Here is a 25,648-nt window from a genome sequence, read left to right as displayed (position 1 = left end):
TGTCAACGGACATTTAGGTTGTTTCCATGTCCTGACTACTGTAAATAGCGCGGCTGTGAACATTGGGGTGCACTATCTTTTCGAATTACGGTTTTCTCAGGGTATATGCCCAGGAGTGGGATTACTGGATCACATTGTAGCTCTGTTGTTAGTTTTTTAAGGAAACTCCATACTTTAAACCACTAATTTAGAAGAGTCTGTGAGGGGAGAGAGAAGGTAGCAATCCATGGGCACCTTGAAGACTGTCTCAACACGGCCAATAGACAGGTTATCTAACCCCCCAAAACATCCCCATCCTGAGGGGCTTCTGCCAGTGGAAGACCCCAAGTACAGTGACACCTTACTTCCTCAGATCCGGGAGTCAGGCACTCAGCTGCCCAGAATCTGTACTGTGTTGTAAGGCTTACACCTTTCTCTCCAAGCAGACATGTTTCCTCTCTAGTTTTGAGCGCAAATATTTGTATCGATATACAGATATCCATGTAAGACTTACACCTTTCTCTGCAAGCAGATATCTTTCCTCTCTAGTTTTGAGTGCAAATATTTGTATCTAAGTACAGATATCCACAGGAATACCTCAGTGGTTGTTCCTGACACCCTGTGCTGCTGGCATCAGTAAAGGAACGTGAGGCAGAACCTGCCCAGTCGTCCCTTCTCGGGACTCAGGCAATGGTCTCCCCAACAGTGGGAGCCACCAGGTCAACTCCAGAGAACCATGTGACTTTTATCAGCCGACTCGATCAAAATGATCGATTCTTCCAGCCCATCCCTGGCCCCTTGACTCTCGGGGCTGTGGACGTACCCCTTAAATTTGTGATTTCCACCAGGTCACCCCGAGGATGGGTGCTCATCTATAGTAAGTGTGTCTACATGCTGATCTCAATCATACTATACTTGTGTACTCATAAGTTATAGAAAAAACTTGTTTGAAGGAATTCCCTGGCGGTCCAGTGGTTAGGACTCGGTGCTTTCACTGCCAGGGGCCCGGGTTCACTCCCTGGTCAGGGAGCTAAGATTCCACAAGCCTCGCGGCACGACCAAATAAGCAAAGAAAAAAAACAAACTTGTTTGATTCTCTCTGAGATTGAATATCTTCGTGTGAGCTGAAAACATGACCAAAAGACTGTGAGATTCAAGTGTTGGTAAGATTAGCTAATCCACATCGAGACCCCAACACGTAACCCCATGTGGCAATTTCGCTATCCCTATAAGCCAGTTTCTAACGCAAATATGTATCAGGTATGTGATATCCATTTTTGCCATCTATACACTGAGTACCGGATAGAGAAACGGTCATCATCTTGTAACTCGTCGATGGTTAATGGTTCCAAAAAGAAATTGAATTCTGTTGTTACATCCGTCGAGACAGAAAGCACGTCAATGGTTGCCAGGGGCTGCAGGAAGGGGGATGGGGAGTGAATAGTCCACGGGTGCGATGGATGTCTTCTTTGGGGGGATGAAATTGCTTTCGCGCTCCATAGAGGGGACAGTGATACCGTGTCCTGAGCTTACTAAATGCCAGTGAACTGTACCCTTCACAGTGGCTAATTACATATTACGTGAAAGTCTGTTCGATTTAAAAAAAGAAAAAGGAGTGGCACACTACATGCCTGCCTTGTCCGGAACCGTGATCAGAAGAAGCAGGTATGAAATACAAATCCGTCAGCCATTTGCCTCATCATATTGACCCTGACTGCGTTCGTGAATCACATATAATTTCCATATATCGTAGGCAAGTGGCAGCCCCACCCACAGACCCTGAAGCAGCAGGGCTCGTGCGATAGCCAGGATTTCCATCTGCCACGTTGGCAAAGATGCCCACAGTGAGCTGAGAGCCCGTGGGCTGGCTCAGTGAGACGGACTGTCCCATCCCTACAGATGCAGGGAAATGAATGAAAACGGGCTGCAGTAGACGCTGTGTGTTTTATCGTCTCCTTCGTTGGAGAGTTATGGGAAAATAGTCATTGGGGTATAGATACGCCACCGAGGTACCACGCTGGAACCAAGTAATTCCAATTGACTTTCCAATTGGTATAGATTAAAAACGTAAAACCATCAAACAGAAAGCCACAGAGCGAGTCAAAGATCAGGGGTGACCAGGGGTCTTGGGGAGGGAGGGATTTTAGGACCCTGAAATGATTCGGTATGATGCCGTGATGGTAGATGATGTCGTCATCCATTTGTCAGAACCTCCAGCATATGCGCTACACAGAGTGAGCCTTAATGTAATCTCAGATTTCAGTTAATAATAATGTAACAGTATTGGTTCATCAGTTATAACAAATGAACCACACGAATGCAAGATGTTAAAGGAATGAAATGTTATAGGGAACACACTTGTGGTTGCCAAGCAGAGGTTGGGGGAGGGATGGATTGGGAGTTTGGGATTATCAGATGCAAATTATTATATGTAAGATGGATAAACAACAAGGTCCTATTGTACAGGACAGGGAACTATAGTCAATAGCCTGTGATAAACCATCATGGAAAAGAATATGGAAAAGAATGTATATATATATATATATACACATATATATCTGTATGACTGAATCACTTTGCTGTGCAGCAGATACGAACACAATATTGTAAATCAACTGTATCTCAATAAACAAAATTTTAAAAATATGAGCTCTTGTGCATGAGTGGGAAGAAAGAGGGTGCATAGGGACTCTACTTCCTGCTCCATTTTTCTGTAAACCTGAAACTCCTCTAAAAAATAAACTCTATTTTTAAAAATAGAATAAAGCTTAAAAATAAAGATGAAATGAAATAAAATAAACGTCTTGCTCTGCAAATTTAAGTTACGAATTGCCCCCTCCATTTGCCCCTCACAACTCCTTCAATGTTGAAATCAACATATTGGCTTATCCCACTATGGAGAACAGTATGGCAGTTCCCCAAAACACTAAAAGAAGAGCTACCATATGATCCAGCAATCCCACTCCTGGGCATGTATCCAGAGAAAACTCTGATTCGAAAAGATGCATGCACCCCAGTGTTCATAGCAGCATCATTTACAATAGCCAGGACATGGAAGCAACCTAAGCGTCCATCGACAGATGAATGGATAAAGGAGATGTGGTAGAAATACACAATAGGATACTGCTCAGCCCTCAAAAAGAAGGAAATAACGCCATCTGCAGCAGCATGGATGCACTAGAGATGATCATACTAAGTGAAGTCAGTCAGACAAGGAAAGACAAATACCATATGGTATCACTTATATGTGGAATCTAAAATATGACACAAATGAACTTATCTACGAAACAGAAACAGACTCACAAAGAGAACTGACTTGTGATTGCCAAGGGGGAGGGCGTGGGGGAGGGATAGAGTGGGACTTTGGGGTTAGCAGATGCAAACTAGTATATACAGGATGGATAGACAACAAGGTCCTACTGTAGAGCACAGGGAACTGTATTCACTCTCCTGCGATAAACCATATGGAAAGGAATATGATAAAGAATGCATATGTATGTATAAGGGAATCACTTTGCTGTGCAGCAGAAATTAACACGACATTGTAAATCAACTCTACTTCAATAAAAAAGAACGTATTGGATTATGACAAGAGAAAAATGGTAGCTCTGTGTAGTGATGACAGAAGTTAACTACAGTTATTGTGGGGCCATTTCTCAGGCTATACGTACACCAAGTCATTATGCTGGACACCTGAAACCAACATAATGTTACATGTCAATTATACCTCAGTAAAGGGAAAAAAAATATTGGCTGCTCAGAAGTTTGACGGCAACGTCGAAATGAACTGACATCCTAAAAGGAGACATCTCATAGCAAATACATAAATGTGCTTAGCACACAATTGTCCTTCCATTTCATTAGGGCACACTGCACGCTGTTTTCTATATATGTTTTTAGAGATCTGTTTTTAAAATTATTTTTTCTAAGAATGACAAAATCTTTTGATAAACCAGAGTACTTATCTAAAATGATTGGAAACTCCTTAGCCAGTGTCCTTTATTGCCACAAACAAGCCAAATGTGGGTCTTAGTGCTATGAAAGGGACTGATAAATATTGGGAAAACGGATGACAGCTTAATGACAAATAACATCCCAGGTTGCATAACCCGAAGTAGGTTTACTTAGTTAGATGCTGAATTTTTTAAAAACAGAAAATCACCAAGCAGCTCACAGGATCCGAGTCATGGTGTCTCAGTCAGCTGGGGCATGATCACGGATGGTAACATTTAACATTTTCATGACTCTTCATGCAAATGGAGAAATCATTTTTTTTCAGTATTCTTTTCCCATACCTACCAAAAATGATGCCATGTTCTGCAACACCCAGCAAAACAGGATCGGTTTCTGTTAGGCACACAGAACTATTACAAATATATAAAATAGTAATAAATGTTATCATTAAATTTATTTATAAATCTGAATTAAACTACTATCAATTATTTACTAACGGCCAAACATACGAAGTTTTCCTTATTATTATTAAGCAGTGTACCAAACATTAAATTTATTATTATTCAGTATACAAAACATAAGATGATCTATTACCATTGTTATTGTTAAGCAGTGCTTATTATTGGTTCCTCACTAAATGGCAAACATTATAATAAGCTCTTTACGTGAAATATTTTGTGCTGGTTTCACAACAGTCACATGAGTTTGTTACGTAGGCATAGCCAGAAGCCAACTCCAGGGTGGTTGGATCTGAAGGCCAGTTTTCCTAACCTTGACAGTCCGATGAAAACATAAACATTCAAGTTTTAAAATGCTGCTATTTATAACCACAGCCACCTTTGAAGGAGAGGGACGCTCCTTAAATAGAAATCTTGGCGTTCTTCTGGGTCTTAGGAGGGCCTGGATATGTGCCTTGGGGAGAGCAGGATGGATTTTCAGAATCAGTGGAGAAGCAGTTCAGGAAGCCAAAAGCTATTTACAAATGGGATGCTTCAGCTGAGAGGAAAAGTGTGTGCATTTCTCCATTGTAAACTATCTCCACCTTCCCTGGAAGGCAGAAGAAAAGGAGTATTAAATTCAATTTTGGCCTCAAAATACACAAATAAAGAGAAACAGAATAAAAGATGTGTGGGTGGATGGATGGGTGGGTGGATGGATGGTTGGGTAGATGGATGGGTGGATGGATGGATGGGTGGATGGATGGTTGGGTAGATGGATGGGTGGATGGATCGATGGGTGGGTGGATGGTTGGGTAGATGGATGGGTGGATGGATAGATAGATGGGTGGATGGGTGAATGGATGGATAGATGGATGGATGGATGGTTGGGTAGATGGATGGGTGGGTGGATGGATGGGTGGATGGGTAGATGGATGAATGGATAGATGGATTGACGGTGGGTGGATGGATGGATGGATGGTTGGGTAGATGGATGGGTGGATGGACGGAGTGTGTGTGTGTGTGTGTGTGTGTGTGTGTGTAAAACAATGTGAATTTGTAGGAACAAAATTTACAGGAAATCTAAAATTCCCACTCTATTCCCTTATTTCTGTTTCCCTTCCATTCCTCAGCATACATTTGGTTGAATCTCTTTTCATCGAGTCTCGTGTCTAAGTCATAAAACGTAACCAACGGGAAACAGATCAAAACGCAGAGCATTAGCAGGAAGGCCCAGAAGACGAAGCGCACGCATCAGGCCCCAGGGAATCCAGAGCTGAGGCTACACAGGCATCCAGAGGGAATGGGGGGGGGGGTCCCTGCGGGCTGGATGCACCTGCTCCCAGTAGCTGTGCAGAGCCCGGGAGCAGACAGCTGCCTCCTGGGCAGGTCTGGGTGCTCGGCGGGCGGGCATCTGGGCTGTGCCCGGGATGAGCTCGGGGATGCGCCCTCCTGCACGGGGTACCTGCGGGGAAAGTCTGTACCTCCCTGTCTTGCAACCTGCCCTTCCAGGGCGGCGTCCACCACACGGGGACAGAGGCAGTCGCTGGAACACAATTCTTTGAACAGGAAACTGGCGTTTAAGATCATCCACTTGGACTTCCACCCACAGTCCTTAACTCACCCCAAAGAAGGGGAATGTCTAAGCCTGGATGACTCCTCCGTACATCTGGCCGCACTCAGTAAGGCAGGGAGTCGTGGCTACCTTTCTGAGGCTTGGGGCTGTCCCATTTTTGTGCTCATTACCTTGAAGTATTTCGTTCCCCCACCCCTTCTGGGGATATAGGAAAAATGGAGTATGTAGGCCTTGCTCTGTTTTCTCAGTGTCTCCGTCAGCCTCCCAGGCAAAGGCCCCCAGTGACCTTCACTCAAAAGCAAAGGAATAAAATCATCTGATTGTTCCATACGTTCTTAGCCTGTTTATCCCTGAGAAAAAGGAAGTGAGACATGTAGAACCATTGACCACGAGAAGCATGCTAACCACGAATCAGCGTGAAAACCACGTGTATCACAAATTTACAAGCCAAGACCAATTCGTTACGTTTGGCGACAAGATGAGAAGAAAATAAGTGACTTACTAGTTATCTTCATAGAGTCGTGGTAATTTTCTCCCATAGCGTCCATTATTAGTAATAATGAGTGATGTAATATATATTTGAATTTTTCTTCAGGAAGGAAGAAAGGAACTGCTAGGTCCCATGCAATCAGCATGCAATTCTGAGTAAGGCTGTTATGAACTGAACTGTGTCTTCCCGTAACCCCTCTGAGGACATATTTGGAGCCAGGAACTTTAGGGAAGTAATTAAGGTTCAATGAGGGCATCAGGGTGGCACCCTAACCCCACAGGGCTGTGCCCTTGTCAGGAGAGGAAGAGACACCACAGTTCTCTGTCTCTCTCTGTATGTCTCTCTCCCTGTCTGTCTACTGGCATGTGCAGAGAATTGGCAACCTGAGGACACAGGGAGAAGACAGCCGTCCACACGCCAAGGCAAGGGGCCCCGGGAGAAACCAGCCCTGCCCACACCTTGATTTGGGATGTCCAGCCTCCAGGGCTGGGAAACAGTGATTTCTGTTACTGGAGCCCCCAACCAATGGTATTCTGTTATTGCAGCCCTACCTGACAAATACAAAGCACCTCACCTGTTTGCATCTTTAAGACCAACCCCGACCCTTATACCCCTCACACATCATAAGCCCTTAGTAACGTTTTACCGAATTGAGATTTTTTTAAAAATTCCATTCTCTGAAGTGCACGCAAATCATTTGACGAAAAAAAAGGTTTAGAAAAAGTGAGAAAAAGACAAAACTCAGGGACTTCCCTGGGGGCACAGGGGTTAAGAATCCGCCTGCCAATGCGGGGGACACGGGTTCGAGCCATCGTCCGGGAAGATCCCACATGCCGCGGATCAACTAAGCCTGTGCGCCACAACTACTGAGCCCGCGTACCACAACTACTGAAGCCCGTGCTCCACAAGAGAAGCCACCGCAATGAGAAGCCCGCGCACCACAACAAAGAGTAGCCCCCGCTCGCTGCAACTAGAGAAAGCCTGCGCACAGCAACGGAGACCCAACGCAGCCAAAAAAAATTAAATTAATTAAAAAAAAACCAAAAAAGACAAAAACTCCAACCGGAGGTATTCAAGGGGGAATGAACGATTGGGATCACGTATTGGAGTTCTTTGTAGTGTCTGAAGTGTGTGGTGCACTTATTCATGCCAGGGTCGTTGAGCGGTTGAGGTCCCACCCATCACATCCTGTATCAGATTTCATTCCAGAAGTCTCTGAATGCAACACTATTACTCTGCTCTGCCCTCACCTAGTAGGTATCACAATAGGTTATAATCATGCATTCATCTCTCTCCATCCTCACGTGGTGACCTCTCTGAGGACAAGAACGGGGTTTGTCCACACCGACTGTTGACACACTCTTCCTGTAAAGGGCCAGGTGGTAAATATGGGCCGCCACGGCATGGGGGAACATGTACCTTGGTCTGGAAGGGTCTAGAAATGGATGCCCCATGGACGGGTTTCCTCCTGCAGAACAAGAAAACTTTTGTGAGTTGTTGCATGAGCATATCCTACTATCTAAGAAAAATAATTCCGTCTGCCACAGTCAGGGCGTGTGACGGTCCAAACAGAAACCCAGAGGAAGGCTGTGGTGAGCACACAGGTAACAAGCCCCGTGCAGTCCTGGATGGGAGATTGATGAGGGAGATAAGGAGAGAAAGGTTCCAGTTTGAAGGACCTGATAAGTGCACAGTCAACAGGATGTGGTGACAGACCGCATTTGGAAAAAAGAAAAGAAAGGCAGAGATAACGTCCAAATTAGGACTCAGCAGGATTGAACAGAAATGTGTATATATATATTTTTTAATATTGAGAAAGGGAACCACCAGCTTGGGTGATGGGGGCAAAATGTGGTAGCAATGAATTCACTTGTTACTATTTTTACTCTAGAAAATCAATTTTCGACCCTGAGCCTTTACAAGGAAGGAATAAGAATGAACAGATCTTTCAATTATCACTTTAAAATCATGTTCATATTCATATTCAAAGCACATGTACTTGCTTTAATAGTCAAGACGCTCACGTTTCATCAAAACCAGATAAGATGCCTTCTGTTGGTGATTGGTTCAATTGGGGGTTATTTTATAAATACATAAAAAGAATGAGAACGTACACTTCTAAAATGAACAAATAATAATTTTCATTTTAAAGAGGGCAAGATACTTTTAGACTAGCTTTGCATACATGAAGTCTAGTTGACGTCTTTCCTAGAGAAAGATTAAGGTCAACATATTGGAACTATGTCCTGTCATATATGGGATATATTGCTTAGTAAAACGAGAGAGAAGGAGAGAAAAAAAGCTGGTTGTCAACCTATTCTACCACTAATTGCGACTTTGAGGGTTTTTTCCTCCATGCATATTTCTGTATTTCTGGTCTCTTCTGGGTCTTAAATTCTGATTGACGTGCTGCAGTTACAGAATCACCGATAAATTCTCACCACAGAGTGTAAATAAACCAGTCGATAGAATTATTTTCTTTTCCTTTCACGCATGCATGAGTATATAATATCTTGTAGAGTTAAAAAATAATAATATGAATACGCATGTACAATGTAGTATAAAGCAAGACACACATCCCATATGTTATAAGCTTCTTGTCTGTCCCTCCAAAGCCCTCGCGGTTAAAATATCCTGAACGTATGATCCTCATTAATTTGTTCTTGTTTGTTTGGGCCACACCATGCGGTTTGCGAGATCTTAGTTCCCCAACCAGGGATTGAACCCAGGCCCTCAGCAGTGAAAGCACCAAGTCCTGACTGCTGGACAGCCAGGAAATTCCCGCTCGTTATTTTGTTTTATAAGTAGTTTTGTCATGGGTCTCATCTCTAAACTGTAAAGTATGTTGTTTGCCTGTTTTTGATCTTTATATAAATGGCATTGGGTTACACGTCTTCTCCTCCAACATGCCTATTTCCTTCAACACTGTTTCTGAGAATTACGTTGTTGATGTACTTAGCTGTGTTTTATTCATTTTCTTTGCTGTGTATTATTCCACCATCTGAATATCACGTGGTTTACTTACTATATTTTCCCTCTCGATAACCATTTGGAGGGTTCCCGTCTTTTTTTCCTAGTACACGTTTGTAAAAGTCTTGCCAGGGTAAGTAATTTGTGGAATTACTGAGTCATATGCATTTCCTCATCTTTATTTAGTCATGCCACATGGTTTTTCCAAGTAGCCATAGCACATCTACAGGCAGAGTATGCGTGTTCCCATGTTTCCATGTCTGTGCTCAGCTCTTGCTACTATTGTTACCAAACCACAGTTGGGTCCCCTCACCCACGTGAAGTAAAACCAATCTACTGACACGGGATTGTGGTGAAGGAAAGGCACCAAGCAAGGAGTCCGGGCAGTTAGTACTCAGAAGACCCGAACTCCCTGATGGATTTCGGGGGAGGGTTTTTCAAGACAGAGTGAGGGAGGGGGTCTGTGGGTGTGTGGTCAGCTCATGGACCTTCTGATTGGTTGGTGGTGAGGTCATCGGCAGTCCACATCATCAACCTTCTGGTTCCAAGCGGTCTGGGGTCTCCATGCTGGTGGGCAGCATGCAGGTGACTTCTCCCACCTGGTGGAGGTTTCAGTATCTGCAAAACAGCTCACAGGACATGGCTCAGAATATGATCTATAGCCCTTGAGGAGGAACTAAAGGTCCTTGACTTTGTTTAATGGCCAAACTATTCTTATTTTGTCTTGCTTGACTGTTTTCTTTCTGCATCTTCTCACTTCTCTGATTAAATGTAATCTTTGCCTAAGTTTTTCTACAGACAAAAGGCAGGTGGAGGACATGGGGTGGGAGGAGGTGGGGGAGACCTGTCTGGGAAGTCCCCATAGGGTCCCGCTTGGTTACACTATGAGATACCAGTGCTGGTTTTAATTTTATATCCCTGATGACCACTGAGTGAGCTGCTTCCCTTTGTTTAATTTATAACTTAGGTTTCCTTTTCTTTGAAATGCCTGTTGGAGTCTTTCACCCTTTTTTCTATAATCATGTGGTCTTCTCAAGTGGACGTGTAGGAGTTCTTTATGTATTATGAATACTAATCTTCTGTGGATTATGTATAGCAAATAAGTTCCCCCAGTGTGTGTCTTGCCTGGCCGTGAGGCAGGCAAGGAGTCGTGAGGCAAAGAAGTCCTTCGTTTTCATGTCATCGAATGCAGCAGTCTTCTCCTTTCAGAGTTTCTGCCGATTGTCTCTTGGTTAAAAAATTCTTTCTTCCACAAGGTCATCAATATATTTTGCTTGTATTTTCTTCTAAAGCGTGTTAAGGTTTCACCTTTTAAACCTAACTGCTTAATCTTAAAACCTTTGATTTTTTTTTTTTTTTGAAGCATTGTTGATTTACTTGAAACTTTTGATTTTGAAGTATCGCTTGGTCCTTATGGAGAACGAGCGGTCCCAGCGCCATATTGATTACGTCATGGTTTACCCATGGATTTGTCACGCACTACCATGCCTTCCATCGACTGTTTTCAGTCCCAGCACCCAGTTGCCACTGCATTCCTACCATTGCATCCTTAAAGATAACTTGACATCTGCAAGAATCATCTCCCCCTTGTTTTTCTTCTTCACAGTTATTTTAGCAATACTGGCTATCGGTGTATCAGTTTTAAAGTCAGGTAGTCAGGCTTTTGAAAAAAATGTTGCTATAACTATGAGAAAGAGAGAGAGAGAGAGACTGCTTGCATCTTTATGCTACCCAATTTTTCAAACTTTCAACATGGTACATTTCTCAAATTATATTCTTCAGCTATGTCTGTCAACAGGACACTAAATCTGTACAATTTTCTTCATTTGTTCTTGTGTTTCTTTTGGTAGAACAATCCAAAAGACTTTATTTTTTCTTGTTATTATAAATGGGATTTTTTTCATATTATGAAATATTCTTGTTCCAGTGTATTGAAAGGAGACTGACTTTGCTTCACGATTTTATAAGTGGTAATTTGCTAAACTCATTAATTCTATGTTTTATCTAGAAACTTGTTTGTCTTCTTCTGTATACATGTAGAAAATGCCCTCTGCCAATGATATGATCCTCCTTCTTTCCAGTTCTTGTACTTTATTTTTTTCTTGTTCTGGTCTGGTTGTACTGGCTAGAACCTGCAAGACAGTGTTGAATAGAAATGATGTTATCCCTGAATTGTTCCTGATTTTAAGGAGACCACTTTCAAAGTTTCGCTCTTTGGTATTATGTACAATCAGTTGTTTTGTAGAAAGCCTTTATTCAATTAAGGAAGTTTTTATTTATTCCTGTTTTGTTAAATCAAGAATGGATGTTCAGTTTTACCCAAGTTATTTTCTGCATCAGGTGGTATAAGAAGGGCTTGTTTTTACTTCATTTTATTCTTTCCTTTAATCTGTTCACATTTAACGTGCAACATAAAACAAACTCACTTAATGGCTTACCTAGCTTGTTTTGCCAACACTTTGCTTTGAAATTTGCAGTTTTTTTTCACAAAGAGTGAGATTGATCTGTGATTTTCTTTCCCATGCTTTCTTAAGTTTTGGCATAGAAATATTACTGGTTTCATAAAATGCATTGAAGATGTTGCTTGTTTTTCTGTTGTCTGGAGTAGTTTAGATAATACTGGAATTTTCGACTACTTCATAAAACTACCTGAGCCGAGTATTTTCTCAGTGCGAAGCTTTTAGAGTACTGATTCGATTTATTAAACGTCTATAATACTTTTCAGCTCTTACATAGGTAGTTGAGTCAGTTTTGGTAAAAAAAAAAAACCCAAATTCATAGTACAGTGTGAATGCATCTGTTGTGTCCAAGTTCTTAAATGTACGGGGAAAAGCGTTATTAAAAATGTTATCTTCTTGGGCTTCCCTGGTGGCGCAGTGGTTGAGAGTCTGCCTGCCGATGCAGGGGACACGGGTTCGTGCCCCGGTCCGGGAAGATCCCACGTGCCGCGGAGCGGCTGGGCCCGTGAGCCATGGCCGCTGAGCCTGCGCGTCCGGAGCCTGTGCTCCGCAACGGGAGAGGCCACAGCAGTGAGAGGCCCACGTACCGAAAAAAAAAAAAGATATCTTCTTGGATTTTTTTTTGTTGTTGTTATAAACACTGCTGCATCTTAAGTTATATCTGCTTTTTATTCATTGCCACATTCTATTTTCTTTTTATGTTCAATCTTACCAGAATTTTGCTGATTCTACTATTTCTATTTCAGTGTGCTTGTAGCTATATTACAAATTAAAATTTAAATTAAAATAATTGAATGTGTTAAATGTAAATTTTTATTTGGAATTGAGAGATGGGGATTGACATATATACACTAATATGTATAAAATAGATAACCAATAAGAACCTGCTGTATGAAAAATAAAATTAAATTTAAAAAAAAATTTTTTTTTTTTTTGGCCACGTGTCCTGGCTTGCAGGATCTTAGATTCCCGACCACGGATCGAACCTGTGCCCCCTGCCGTGGAAGCACGGGGCGCTAACCCCTGGACTGCCAGGGAATTCCAAATGTAAATTTTTAAATAACACTAATTTTACTAAAATTCAATTTTAACTTAAAATGGATTTTATTTAAAAGTTTTAAATGCTTTTAATTTTGACTACGTGGATCTTCTGTTTCTTTTCTTTCTTTCTTTTTTTATGTAACGAACCCTGCTGTTTCCCTTTTCTTTCTTCCTCTTTCCTTTGTGTGTGTTCAACTGCTGTACTCTTTCTAACCTCCCAGGTCGGACACTGTGCGCTTTTAATCTGGTGCCGTCTCTCCTTTCCTGGCACAAACACTGTACCTTTCAATGTAACCTCTCTGCATCCCACAGCCTCTGAACTGTTGAAGAGAGTACCAAGTAGCCCCAAATGGAACTCGCCAATGTTTTCTCAGGACATGGAGACTGTCTATGTAAATATAAGGGCGCAGTCGCGTTTCAAAGATAAACATTTGCCCCATGTGAAGGTCACTCTGTGCTACCTACTCCTCCGTGAATTTGCAAAGAACGGACACTTTGTTGCGTTTTTAGCAAAGCTCCCTGTCGGGGAGCTGGAAGCAGCTACAAGATTCCCGGAGCCCCTTCGGGGAGACTTTTGTCCTTGCAACAAAAGAAGTAGGCAGATGGATTCCCCGTGCCTTTAGCCTGTGCTCAAAGCATCCGTGACCGCATGACTGGGTGACCCAAAATAGCACAAACGAGACCCGTGTGGGAAAGCACAAAAGGGAATTAGCCTTCGTGCCTGTGTCTTTGCACGTAGATTAGATGATTCGTGGCCGATGCTATATGTGCCCCACCATCTTCTGGGTGGAGGAGATGGGTACTTGCTTTGTGCTGGTTTTGAAGAGGGAGGGTCACGTAGGTGGCCCCTCCCAAGCTCCCTGCATCTTTCCTTTTCTTTAAAAAAATTTTTTTTAATTGAGATATATTTGATGTACCATGTTATGTTTCAGGTGTACAGTATAATGATTCATAATTTTTACAGATTATACTTCATTTATTATTATTATAGAATATTGACTATATTCTCTGTGCTGTACAATATACCCTTTTACCTTATTTATTTTATTTTATTTTTGGCTGTGCCGCGCGGCATGTGGGATCTTAGTTCCCTCACCAGGGATAGAACCTGCGTCCCCTGTAGCGGAAGCACAGAGTCTTAACCACTGGCCCGCCGGGGAAGTCCCAGGGCTTATTTATTTTGTACACAGCAGTTTGTATCTCTTACTCCCCTCCCCCTATCTTGCCCCTCCCCCTATCTTGCCCCTCCCCCTTCCCTCTCCCCACTGGGAAGTTCTCTAGGTCTGTGAGTGCGTTTCTGTTTTTGTTATAGCCACTGCTTTGTTGTATTTTGTAAGTTCGACATGTAAGTGACATCCTACAGTATTTGTGTCTCTCTGGCTTATTTCATTAGGCATCGTACCATCCAGGTCCATCCCTGGTGCTGTATCCCTTGCGCCTTTTCGACGATGCTGAGGGAAGGGTGTCCTCTTACCTGGTGCGCTTCCCCAGGCGGGACGCAGGGGGAGGATTAACTGGCCTGGCTGCGTGTCATCTTTGTCAGCTCCTGAGGTGTCCGTGGGAGCTGACTGCTGCCGCATCACGCAGAATCGTGCCAGGAATCGGGTTTTCTTTTCGTTTAGAACGTGCACCATGTGTTGTATTTTTCATGACCCTTGAACCCAGCCTTACATCCCTAATTGCCACTTGGCCAACACTGGCTGAAGTCTTGCTAACCCTAATATCACATTTACACACGCATACCCAGGCCTGATTCATGACATAGCATATACACGTCCATCTGTACTTTCTTCTCGGGTATTTTCTTTAAGCTTCTTGTCCCTTTTTTAAAACAATTAATATTGTTACCTTTTTTATCTTTTGGCCGCTCTGCACGGCACGTGGGATCTTAATTCCCCCACCAGGGATCAAACCCTCACCCCCTGCCTTGGCAGTGTGGAGTCTTAACCACTGGACCGCCAGGGAAGTCCCTTCTTTTCCCTTTGAGTTCAGTTAAAACAAAAGAAACCATCTGTAAGTGATGAACTGTAAACTGTTCTGACCTGCTGGAAGAGTTTAATTTCAATAAGTACACCAAATATAAATAAAAGTTTAATATTATTTCCCTTTTAAAAAATGCATGGATCGTCATTACTGAGTTTTGAGCACTCCGGTGGGCTCAATTATACCCCCAACCTCCCCCAAAGATACCCTGAAATCCTAACCCCAGTATCTCAGAACGGGACCGTCCTTGGAAATAGGGTCTTGGCAGGTAGAACCAAGTTAACGTCAGGTCCTAGTGGAGTGGGCGGGGCCCCCCTCTTCATAGAGCTGGTGTTTTGATGACAGGATGGTCCAGTGGAGACACAGGGAAAAAAAACATGGGACGATGGACGCAGATCCTCAGGGGCTGCAGGAGGGGAACGGAGAGTGATCGCTTGATGGGTACGAGGTCTCTTTTTGGGGTGAAATGGGGGGTGCACAGCATTGTGCGTGTGCTGACTGCCCCTGAGTTGTATGCTCTATGATTGTTAAAACAGCAAGTGGGAAACCTTGTGGGTGCTATCACAGTCTCTCTCTGTGTCTCTGTGTCTCTCTCTCCCTGTCCCTCTTTCCCCCCTCCACAAATTGTGACAACCAAATGTGTCTCCGGACACGTTGCCAAGTGTCCCCTGGGGGTGGAGGGAAAAGGTCAGCCCCAGGTGAGAATCACTGATCTCAAGTCTAGTAACCACGACAGGGAATTCTGCCCTCTCACCAGCCGCAGTCACCCACCTGTCTGCCTCGTCCATCCTTTCACTGATTTTTCACATCGATTACGTTATAACGGCTGGTTTTTTCTTTTCTCTTCTGTTATTCTTTCCCTACCGCCCGAGCACTGCGTCTTTCAAGCTTCAACTGTTCCCGCACTCGTCTAGTTTCTGCAACATAACTTCTTTTTTTCTATTCGCCCAAAACACACATACAAGGGACCAAAATGCAGCCCCTGCCGTGGGACGGCCGCCTGGGGGCGCTTGCAGTATTCACTCCACTCTCCTTCCGCCACGAAGAGTCTGGAACCCGGCACAAGGCCTCTCGGATTCAGGACAACGACCCCAGGCTTCCTTGCCGCTGGAGGGGCGTAGGATGACGGTTGGGCATAATGAAAGCAAGAAGCCCCCGGGGGCAGCTCCCATGAGCCTCTTCGGAAGAGCTGGGTGTCTGTCACCTTCTTCTCTGACGTCTCCAGCCTCCCTCTGAGAAGCCAGATGCCACCGTCCTGGGCTATCCGGATACAGACCAGCCTGCAAGCGGGCAGAGCACCCCACGGGCGTTGGGCTGCATCCGGGTGGACTTTCTCCTTCCTAGGAAGAGAAAATATCCATCTCTTCTGCATCACTGTGCACTGGGCTTTCTGTTCCCTGCAGAGGAAATGAATCCTACCCAACGTGGTACCCACATGTATTTTACACTTGCTGGCGTTGCTGAGACCGCGTGGCCTGTTCAGGGTCAGGTGGTGAAAAAGCAGGTGACCATGAAGACACCATCAAATCTATGAAGGCAACAGTGGTGACGGGTGGATAATAAATGTCCCTGCTCTTTGGCAAGTCACCTGACGCCCCGGGCTGACCCCCCAGCCCACCCTGCTGCCCTCTCAGACTTTATCTGAACCACGGTGGGTCTCAGCGGGGAGAGCCTCTATACACGTGGCACCATCTGTTTTGAAAGATGCTTGCACGCACTTGCTTGACGTAAGTGGCAGGGTGAGAAATGAAAACATCTGTACACACACGTTCACAGCACTGTTCACAACCACCAGAAGGTGGAGACCACCCAAGTGTCCGTGGATGCTTGGATGGACAGATGGATGGAGGGAAGGAGGGACTGATGGATAAACAGAATGGGATCCACCCATGCGTGGAATATGACTCAGCCATGAAAAGGAGTGAAGCCCTGACACAGGCTATAACGCGGCTGGACCTTGAACACATGATGCTCAGTGAGAGAAGCCAGACGCGGAAGGACACACAGAGTGATTCCATTGATAGGAAACATCCAGAACAGGTAGATCCAGACAGACAGAAAGTGGGTTCGTGTTTACCAGGGAGGGGGTGAGGACTGAATGTTCATGGGGACGGGCTTTCTATTTGGGGTGATGAAAATGTTCTGGAATTAAATACAGGTGCTGGTTGCACAACTCTGTGCATGGACTGAAGGCATCCCATTGTACACCTTGGGTGAATTGAAAGCTATGTGAATAGTATCTCCAAAAGCTGTGAAAACGGAAAAGCACTAGAATTTTCTTCTTCCCATCTGCAGACCGTAGCTAAAATTAAAATGATACAAAATAATAAAATAAAAATAGTGAATTCTGCTGGTTTCACTTATCTCCTTTCTCAGTTTTGTTTGTATTTCAACTGGGACCTTCTGGAAGATGATGGAATCCCAAGGGTCTCCACAAAGAAGGTCATTTCAGGCACCATGCAAGGGCAATCTTTTTTTTTTCCTAGCACCTCAGCCCAATTCAAGCCTGACGCCATCATGAGACATTTGCCCAGCTGGATTAGATCTCCTGGTTTTTACTTATTGCAACACTTCATACTCTAATAACAATTCCACCTGATCATTGGTTGACAAAATGTTTTCACACAGGTTGTTTAAGCCTCAAAACATTTCTGTGAAAGACATCTCACTCCTGATGTTTCCAAGGATTAAACAATGTAAACCCTTGAACTTGGAAAATGTAATTATTTTCCAATTTAGGATTCTCATCCTACAACTTGGCTCACAGCAAATAATATTCATGTAATCATAAAAAAACAAGTTGGGATGACTCTTCACTTCTCTTTGTGACATACACACCTCAGACTTTATTTAATGAAGGGTACCTAGAGTGAAACAAAGCAAAGCCAAAGCCACTTTTCTTTTTCAAAGCACTGCGACAGCACTATAATTACTAATGCAAACACACACACACACACACACACACACACACACACACACTCCTTTCCTTGCAAAGAATGTGCTCCTATTAGCTGGAAAACTCCAGAAGCTCCAGAAGCTCCAGAAGAAGGGTCCCATCCTCCCTAGGGATTCAGGTGGTGAAGCTTGGGCGTCTCTGGGAAGAAGCAGCCTTCTCCTCTTAGCCTGGTGCGTGCTTGGGAATTTCCCAGAAGGCTCGTTCAACACAGCCACACCCCCAGAGCTTTCTGTTCATCCCGTCTGGGAGGGACCCCAGATTCTGCATGTCCAGAAAATCCCCAGATGATGCAGCACTGCTGGTGCAGGCTGGCTTTGAGGACCACTGATTATCGGAAGAGGGAAGTTCTGTGTGGGATTCATCACTGAAAGGAATGTGCAGTCTTTCACCGAGAAACCAAAGCTGAAGCCAGGATATGGAAGCAACCTAAGTGTCCATCGAGAGATGAGTGGATAAAGAAGGTGTGCTACATGTATACAATGGGATATTACTCAGCCATAAAAAGAAACGAAATTGAGTTATTTGTAGTGAGGTGGAAGGACCTAGAGTCTGTCATACAGAGTGAAGTAAGTCAGAAAGAAAAACAAATACCGTATGCTAACACATATGTATGGAATCTTTAAAAAAAAAAAGGTTCTGAAGAACCTAGGGGCAGAACAGGAATAAAGACGCAGACGTAGAGAATGGACTTGAGGACACGGGGAGGGGGAAGGGTAAGCTGGGACGAAGTGAGAGAGTGGCATGGACATATATACACTCCCAAATGTAAAATAGATAGCTAGTGGGAAGCAGCCGCATAGCACAGGGAGATCGGCTCGGTGCTCTGTGACCACCTAGAGGGGTGGGATAGGGAGGGTGGGAGGGAGATGCAAGAGGGAGGGGATATGGGGATATATGTACACATATAGCTGATTCACTTTGTTATACAGCAGAAACTAACACCATTGTAAAGCAATTATACTCCAATAAAGATGTGGAAAAAAAAAAAAGCCAAAGGCAGCATCCTGTAATTTTAGCACTAGGCTGCCCAGGTATTAAGGAAGATGGTAAAAGGCAGAAACAAGAGACTCAGAGACTCGGGGAGTTTGTAGAGTCTCCCACAAAAGTAGATGTGATATTGTGATTTATAAGAAATATGTCTTTGGTCCTCACCCCCCTTTGTGGCATGGAGCTCCCCAAACCTTTGGAATTTCGTGAGGAGAGAGACCAAGGTGTCTTTTGTTATGCTAATGAGGCGACTTTTGTTAACTTGCCTAAGGATGGGGGCCCGGGGAACCAACCCTGTGATTAGAGGTTGGAATTTTCAGTCCCACCCCCCTGATTTCCAGGGAGAGGAGAGGGGCTGGAGGTTGAATCAGTCATCCATGGCCAATGAGTGAATCTGTCGTGCTTAAGTAATGAAGCTTCCCTACAGACCCAGAAGGGTGGAATTCAGAGAGCTTCCAAGTTGGGGAGCGAGGTCAGTTCCACGTGACATGATGCCAGACCCCACACTCCACAGGGACAGAAGCTCCTTTGTTTGGGACCTTTCCGTCTGGCTGTGAATTCGTACCTTTTAATATCCTTTGTCACAAACCGGTAATCTAGAGAATAAACAGGTTTCCTGAATTCTGTGAACCACTCTAGCAAATTAATAGAATCCCACCCAGAATAGGTGGTCGCTCAGAAACACAGGCGTCACCCTGGATTTTGGATTGGCATCTGAAGTGGAGGACGTCTTGCAGGACTTGAGCCCTTCACCTGTGGGGTCCGACCTTTTCTCCAGGTAGATGTGTCAGAATTGAGTTGAACTGTAGGACACCCAACTGGTGTGCAAGCATTGATGCGGGGAACCCTCCCCCCACACACACACACATACACCTTGGAATTGGTACTAGAATCATTTTTATAGCACAGGAACTATTCCTGCACCATTGTATTGGGTTCAAACATGTGACTGGCCAATGCATCAGTAACAGGTGACCAAAGTGTGGGCTCTAAATGAGGCAGCCTCGTCTGTTTAATCTTCTTAGCTCCCATTCTCTGCCAGAAGAGTGGGACACCCCAAGTACCCGCTGACCCTTGGCCTGCACCCCAGCATGAAGACCCATGGGGAAGATAGTCACCCAACCAGAAACTTGGGGTCCAGCCGAGCAGATCCCAAGTCAGTCCCGCTAAGGTTAGTGTTCACGATTTCCAGTTCGTTTGTGTATCGTCCTCATGTCTCTTGAGTCGTGATTCACAACCTGGGGGTTATTTTGCCTCCCCAGGGACACTTGGCAGTGTCTGGAGACATTTTGGCTGTGACAGCTATAGGGGAGGGGATGCTGCTGGCACGTGGTGGGTGGAGACCAGGGACACTGCTCCACAGCCCACAGTGCCCAGCACGCCCCGCATCACAGAGTCACGCAGCCCCAAAAGTCAGTGGCACTGAGGCTAGAAGACAGTGATTTCCCACACAGTAAAATGAGCGTCCTTTGCGGGGAAGTGAACCACGTGCCATTTCTCTGTGCTCACGTCTCGTCTCTTGAGTAACTGCTGTGTTTTAGATCTTCTTGTCCAGAGATAAAATGTTTGTGCAATTTTCTCGATCGCTTGCCAGAGGACAAGGACAACATTTGAATCATAAAACGCCTTTCGAAGGGACCGTACAAAAAAATACTTAAAATTTTAATTCTTAAGGATGTACACTTTAGACTTTTTTTTTTTTTTGGCTTGATTCGTTTGAAGCATTTTATTCCACTCCAATATCCAAACCGTATTTTAGGAAAGGCATTTGGGTTTGCAAATATGTTTTTGTAATACGGATAAGTGCCTCTGGAATAGAGCTCACGATTGTATTTCTCTAGGTAAAAAAACAGAAGATCAGACTTCTTATTAGAATCAGTGGGTGTTTCAGAAGCGATTGAAGGAACACCGCGGTCCCAGAAATCTCGGGAAAACTGGGGATGAAAGCTAAACTCAGCATTAAAACTACAACGTGTTTCAATTCCATCTTAAATCAAGGAAGGAGTATTCATTCTAGCTGCTAATTCTATGCTTAGGAAAACACCCACCTCCCCCATGTCTTCATAAAAGTCTACTTAAATAGTACAGACGTAACGATAGATTGTTTTATATTTTTAAAATCCTTTATTAAAATAATCAACATAACTTATGTCTGCATCTTCTTCCTTTTAAAAACTATGTTTAAACAAAACGTTAAATGAATATAGGCGGCGACATCTCTTTGTTCATAGAAGTTGGGGGTGCTTTTTTCATTTGGTTTTTTTTTTTTTTTTTTTTTTTGGTCCGGGTGTTAAAAGGACCTCCAGGTCAATAAAAGACAGATGAGTGAGATTCCTGACCCCAGATTTTCCCGTCTGAGGCACTGAGATAAGCAATAACGTCTGGAAGAGTGAGGTCTGCTGACGTAAACCCTCTCAACCCCCAGGAACTGCACAGACTCTCCCAGTGATATCTGATTAGACAGACAAGATCAAAATTCCACGGGATGAACACAGTTTCTCCCCTCGAAGCCCAGATTGCTCAATTTAAAACAAACACCCACGAGGAAAAGAATATGGATGTGTCCACAGATGCCTTAGGGGTGATCAGCTCAAACATTTAAAAATACCTAAAATGTCAGCATCAGCGTCTAACTATTTTCTTAAGAGTAATCATTACCTGGCTTCAACCTAATTTTAAGCTGTTCTTTTATACAAAGTAATTTCACCACTGAGGCAAGATTCGTTTGGAAGGAGTTATGTCGGAAAGAGGACTTTTTACATTTGGAAGCTGCAGTTTCCAGAGAAAAGCTGCATTTGGTGATGTTTTCTCAAAGTTGCGTTCTAGTGTTTGCACTAGCCCAGGGACAGTTTAAGGAATTAATGAAATGAGCTGGAGAGAGCTTTAGAAGTATCAAGTTAATGTGTCTTCAGATTCTCTGAGAAAGCTTTGCAAATGCGAATAATTCCCGCATATGCTGTGTTGGGATTACGCTACCCACGTAGGTGCAAACAAAAATAGGTCTAAAAAAAGCTCTTTATGCTTATAGACCTTTACTTAAGAAAAACTTAAAAAAATACAAACGCAACAATTTGTTTGTTTCTTTTGGTCACTGTGATTTCCGCATTGGATTTCTTACTGCACTGTTTTCTATACAAATATCATTTCAGCTTCCCTGAATGGAGTTTCTTTCAAACTGGAGAGTTTCACAAAGCATGTGAAACTTGCTTCCCCCTACGCTGTCATGATAAATTGGTTGAGTAGTATTGTCATGGAACAGATACCAGGAAAGTAGCTAAGTTTGTAGAAGTATTATTTAAGATTAAACGGAGACTGGGCTTCCCTGGTGGTGCAGTGGTTAAGAATCTGCCTTTCAAGGCAGGGGACACAGGTTCGAGCCCTGGTCCGGGAAGATCCCACATGCCGCGGAGCAGCTGAGCTTGTGCGCCACAACTACCGGGCCTGTACTCTAGAGCCCGCGAGCCACAACTACTGAGCCCGTGTGCCGCAACTACTGAAGCCTGCGCGCCTAGAGCCCACGCTCCGCAAAAAGAGAAGCCACCACAATGAGAAACCCATGCACCGCAACGAAGACCCAACACCACCAAAAATAAGAACAAATAAATTAATTAAAAAAAAAGATTAAATGGAGACAAATCAATTTTTGGGGATGTTTTCTTTAAATGAAAATTGTAGCCAAATTTAAAAAGACAGATGTGGGCCTATCTATCTATCTAAGTTGTCTATTATACAATACATGTCTGGTACATAGTTTCTATCTATCTGTCCACCTATCCATCTAGCATCTACCTACCTACCTATCTATCTAAACGTATATATACACACCCACGTACAAAAATTATATCTATCATCTGTGTGGAATAGCAGCTATACATGGTGCTAAGACAGTGATTCTCTACCACAGACAATGCCCTCCTTCTGCAGAGAGGCAATGTCTGCAGACATTTTTGGTTGTCAGCACTGGGGAAAAGGACATGGTCCTGGCATGGGGTGAGCGGAGACCAGGGATGCTACTCCACAGCCCGCAGTGCCCAGGACAGCTCCCCTACAGCAAAGAATTATCTGGTCTAAATACCCACAGTGCCAGGGAAGAAGAACCCTGGGCTATAGATGAGGAACTATTCAGCGGGACCCGTGAAATGTGCACACCAGGGAAGGGTGCCCACGGAGTGATGGACAGAACAACACAAACGCTGTAGAACGATCTGATTAGTGTCATTCTCACCTGACATCTCTGGTCTTTGCACCCGGTGGCGTGCCCTATACATGGAGTTGAACATAACTCCAGGTACCACCTATTCTAGAAGAGAAATAAATTAGAAAGTCCCTAAACAATTTTTAATGCATTTTCCAATAAATTATGTATTTTCTTTTACAGTGTCTTTTTTTTGGGGGGGGTGGATGAGCCAGGGCTTTTGGGGGTTTGTTTTTAAATTGAAATAGAGTTGATATACATATACAATATTATATGTCTCAGGGGTACAACATGGTGATTCACAATTTTTCCAGATTAAACTCCATTATAGGTTATTACAAGATACAATGGCTCTATTCCCTGTGCTGTACAATATACCCTTGTATCTTATTTATTTTATACGTAATACTTTGTGTCTTTTAATCCCCTCCCCCTATCTTGTCCCTCCCCCCTTCCCTCTCCCCACTGGTAACCGCTAGTTTCTTCTCTGTACCTGTGAGTCTGCTTTTTTTGCTATATTCACTAGTTTGGTTTGTTTTTTAGATTCCACATATAAGTGAGATCCTACAGTATCTGTCTTTCTCTGCCTGACTTGTCTTGCTGAGCGTAATATCTTCCGGGTCCATCCACGTTGTTGCAAATGGCAAAAGTTTGTTGTTTTTTTATGGCGGCATAAAAATGTTAAGGAACCTCTCCGGAACCCCTCCAACGTCAGAGCATGAATTGTTTACGCCCCAAGGTTTAGTAAAACACTCAGATGGCTTTTGACTGCAAACTGAAGCAGGAAGTGTTAAGGGTGGGGCCCCGGCTCGGTGGCCAAAGTGGTTTGAGAAGTCAAGAAGATGGTATTAAGAAAAGGGTATTAAAAAAAAAAGGGGGGGGTATCAGTTGAAGATTCTTGCTTCACTGCTCTGCGGCAGCTGATCCGGTGCGTGTCAGAGTGCAGTCACGGTACTTCAAACGAATGACATCACCTTTTCCCACCGTCCCCGTAAAACAAGCACCTTAAAGATGGCGCAGCCCCGGAGGTGACCTGACATCTCCCTTGCACAGGTTCTTATCTTGCCTTTCCCCCAAGAAGTGGAGCCTAAATTCCTCCCCCTTGCATCCGAGATAAACTTACTATGTCTCACATGTCTTAGTTCCCTAGAGCTGCCAAAACAATGCACCACTGATTGGGTGACGCACTGGGGCTGCACCCAATCGCCATGCGACTGGGGCTTAAACATCAGACATGTATCTCTCCCAGTCCTGGAGGTTGGAATCTGAGATCCAGGTGTGGGCAGGGCTGGTCCCTCCCGAGGCCTCTCTCCTGGGCGTGTAGACGGCCATCTCCTCCCTGTGTCCTCACAGGGTTGTCCCTCTCTGCGCGTCTCTGTCTTGATCGCCTCTTCTTATAAGGGATCAGGACCCACCCTAGTGATCTCACTGTACCCTCATCCCGTCTTTAAAGACCCCATGTCCAAACACAGCCCCATCCTGAGGTGCTGGGGGTTGGGACTTCAACATATGGATTTTAAAGGCACGCAGTTCAGTCCATGTCACCACAGAATGGGGGTGGAAGGGGCACTTGTAAGAGGTTAGGAAAGCCCCTGTACCTTCCTCCCATTTCTCCAGGGATGCTCCCAGGGCTGGGAGGAAACCGAAGCCCCATGGACGGGGTCCTGCGGACAGCCCCAGCGCAAGCCAGCTTCAGGTCACCGCTCCTCAGCTCTCGATTTGATGACCGCTGCGTGCTCATTCCAGAATAGCACCCCATCCATCTAAATATGCAACCGACCTCATCCCATTTAATGAAAACCATGAAGAAACCTGCAGATTGGGAAGAGAGAGGGCAGAAGTTGTGCTATTTCATTCGTATTCATTATGCAGGAGGGAGCCAGAAATCCAGTCTGTTTCTGAAATAACTGCATTCACCTCCTTCCGAGATTCCATTTCCCGGCAGCCTTTACTTTACTTTTGACAAGCTGGAGTTGCACCAGGTGTAGCCTTGAGACAGACGGCTCCCTGTGGCCCCACAGAGCTCTGACGCGTAGGCTCTACCTGCAAGCATCCCGGCTCACAAGGCAGGAGCTCAGAAGAACAAACACCCAGCCTGCAACCACAAAAGCCTGCAGCCATCTCACACCTCCGAGTCAGGAAATAATAACACGCGCCTCTTATGAACACTGGCGGCTAGTATGAGGGACGCTGCTTCTGTCCTCTGTGTCTTGTTCTCACTGCTCCTTGCAAAATTCTGGAAAGATCTTTGAGAGCAAGAAAATCGGTAGCAATAGTTCCAAAAGGAGGTCAGAGTTTTGAAGCTGTCATTCTTTTTTCTTTTAATTTAAATTTTTTTATTGAAGTATAGTTGCTGAAGTTACAGGTGTACAATATAGTGATTCACGATTTTTATAGGTTGTACTCCACTTACAGGTATTATAAAATATTGGCTATGTTCCCTGTGCTGTATAATGTGTTCTTGTGGCTTTTTTTTTTTTAACGTCTTTATTGGAGTATAATTGCTTTACAATGGTGTGTTAGTTTCTGCTGTATAACGAAGTGAATCAGCTATACGTATACATATATCCCCATATCCCCTCCCTCTTGCATCTCCCTCCCACCCTCCCTATCCCACCCCT

This window comes from Grampus griseus (assembly GCF_964374135.1).
Source record: "Grampus griseus genome assembly, chromosome: Y".
NCBI lineage: Eukaryota > Metazoa > Chordata > Mammalia > Artiodactyla > Delphinidae > Grampus > Grampus griseus.
This window is presented reverse-complemented; position numbering follows the sequence as displayed.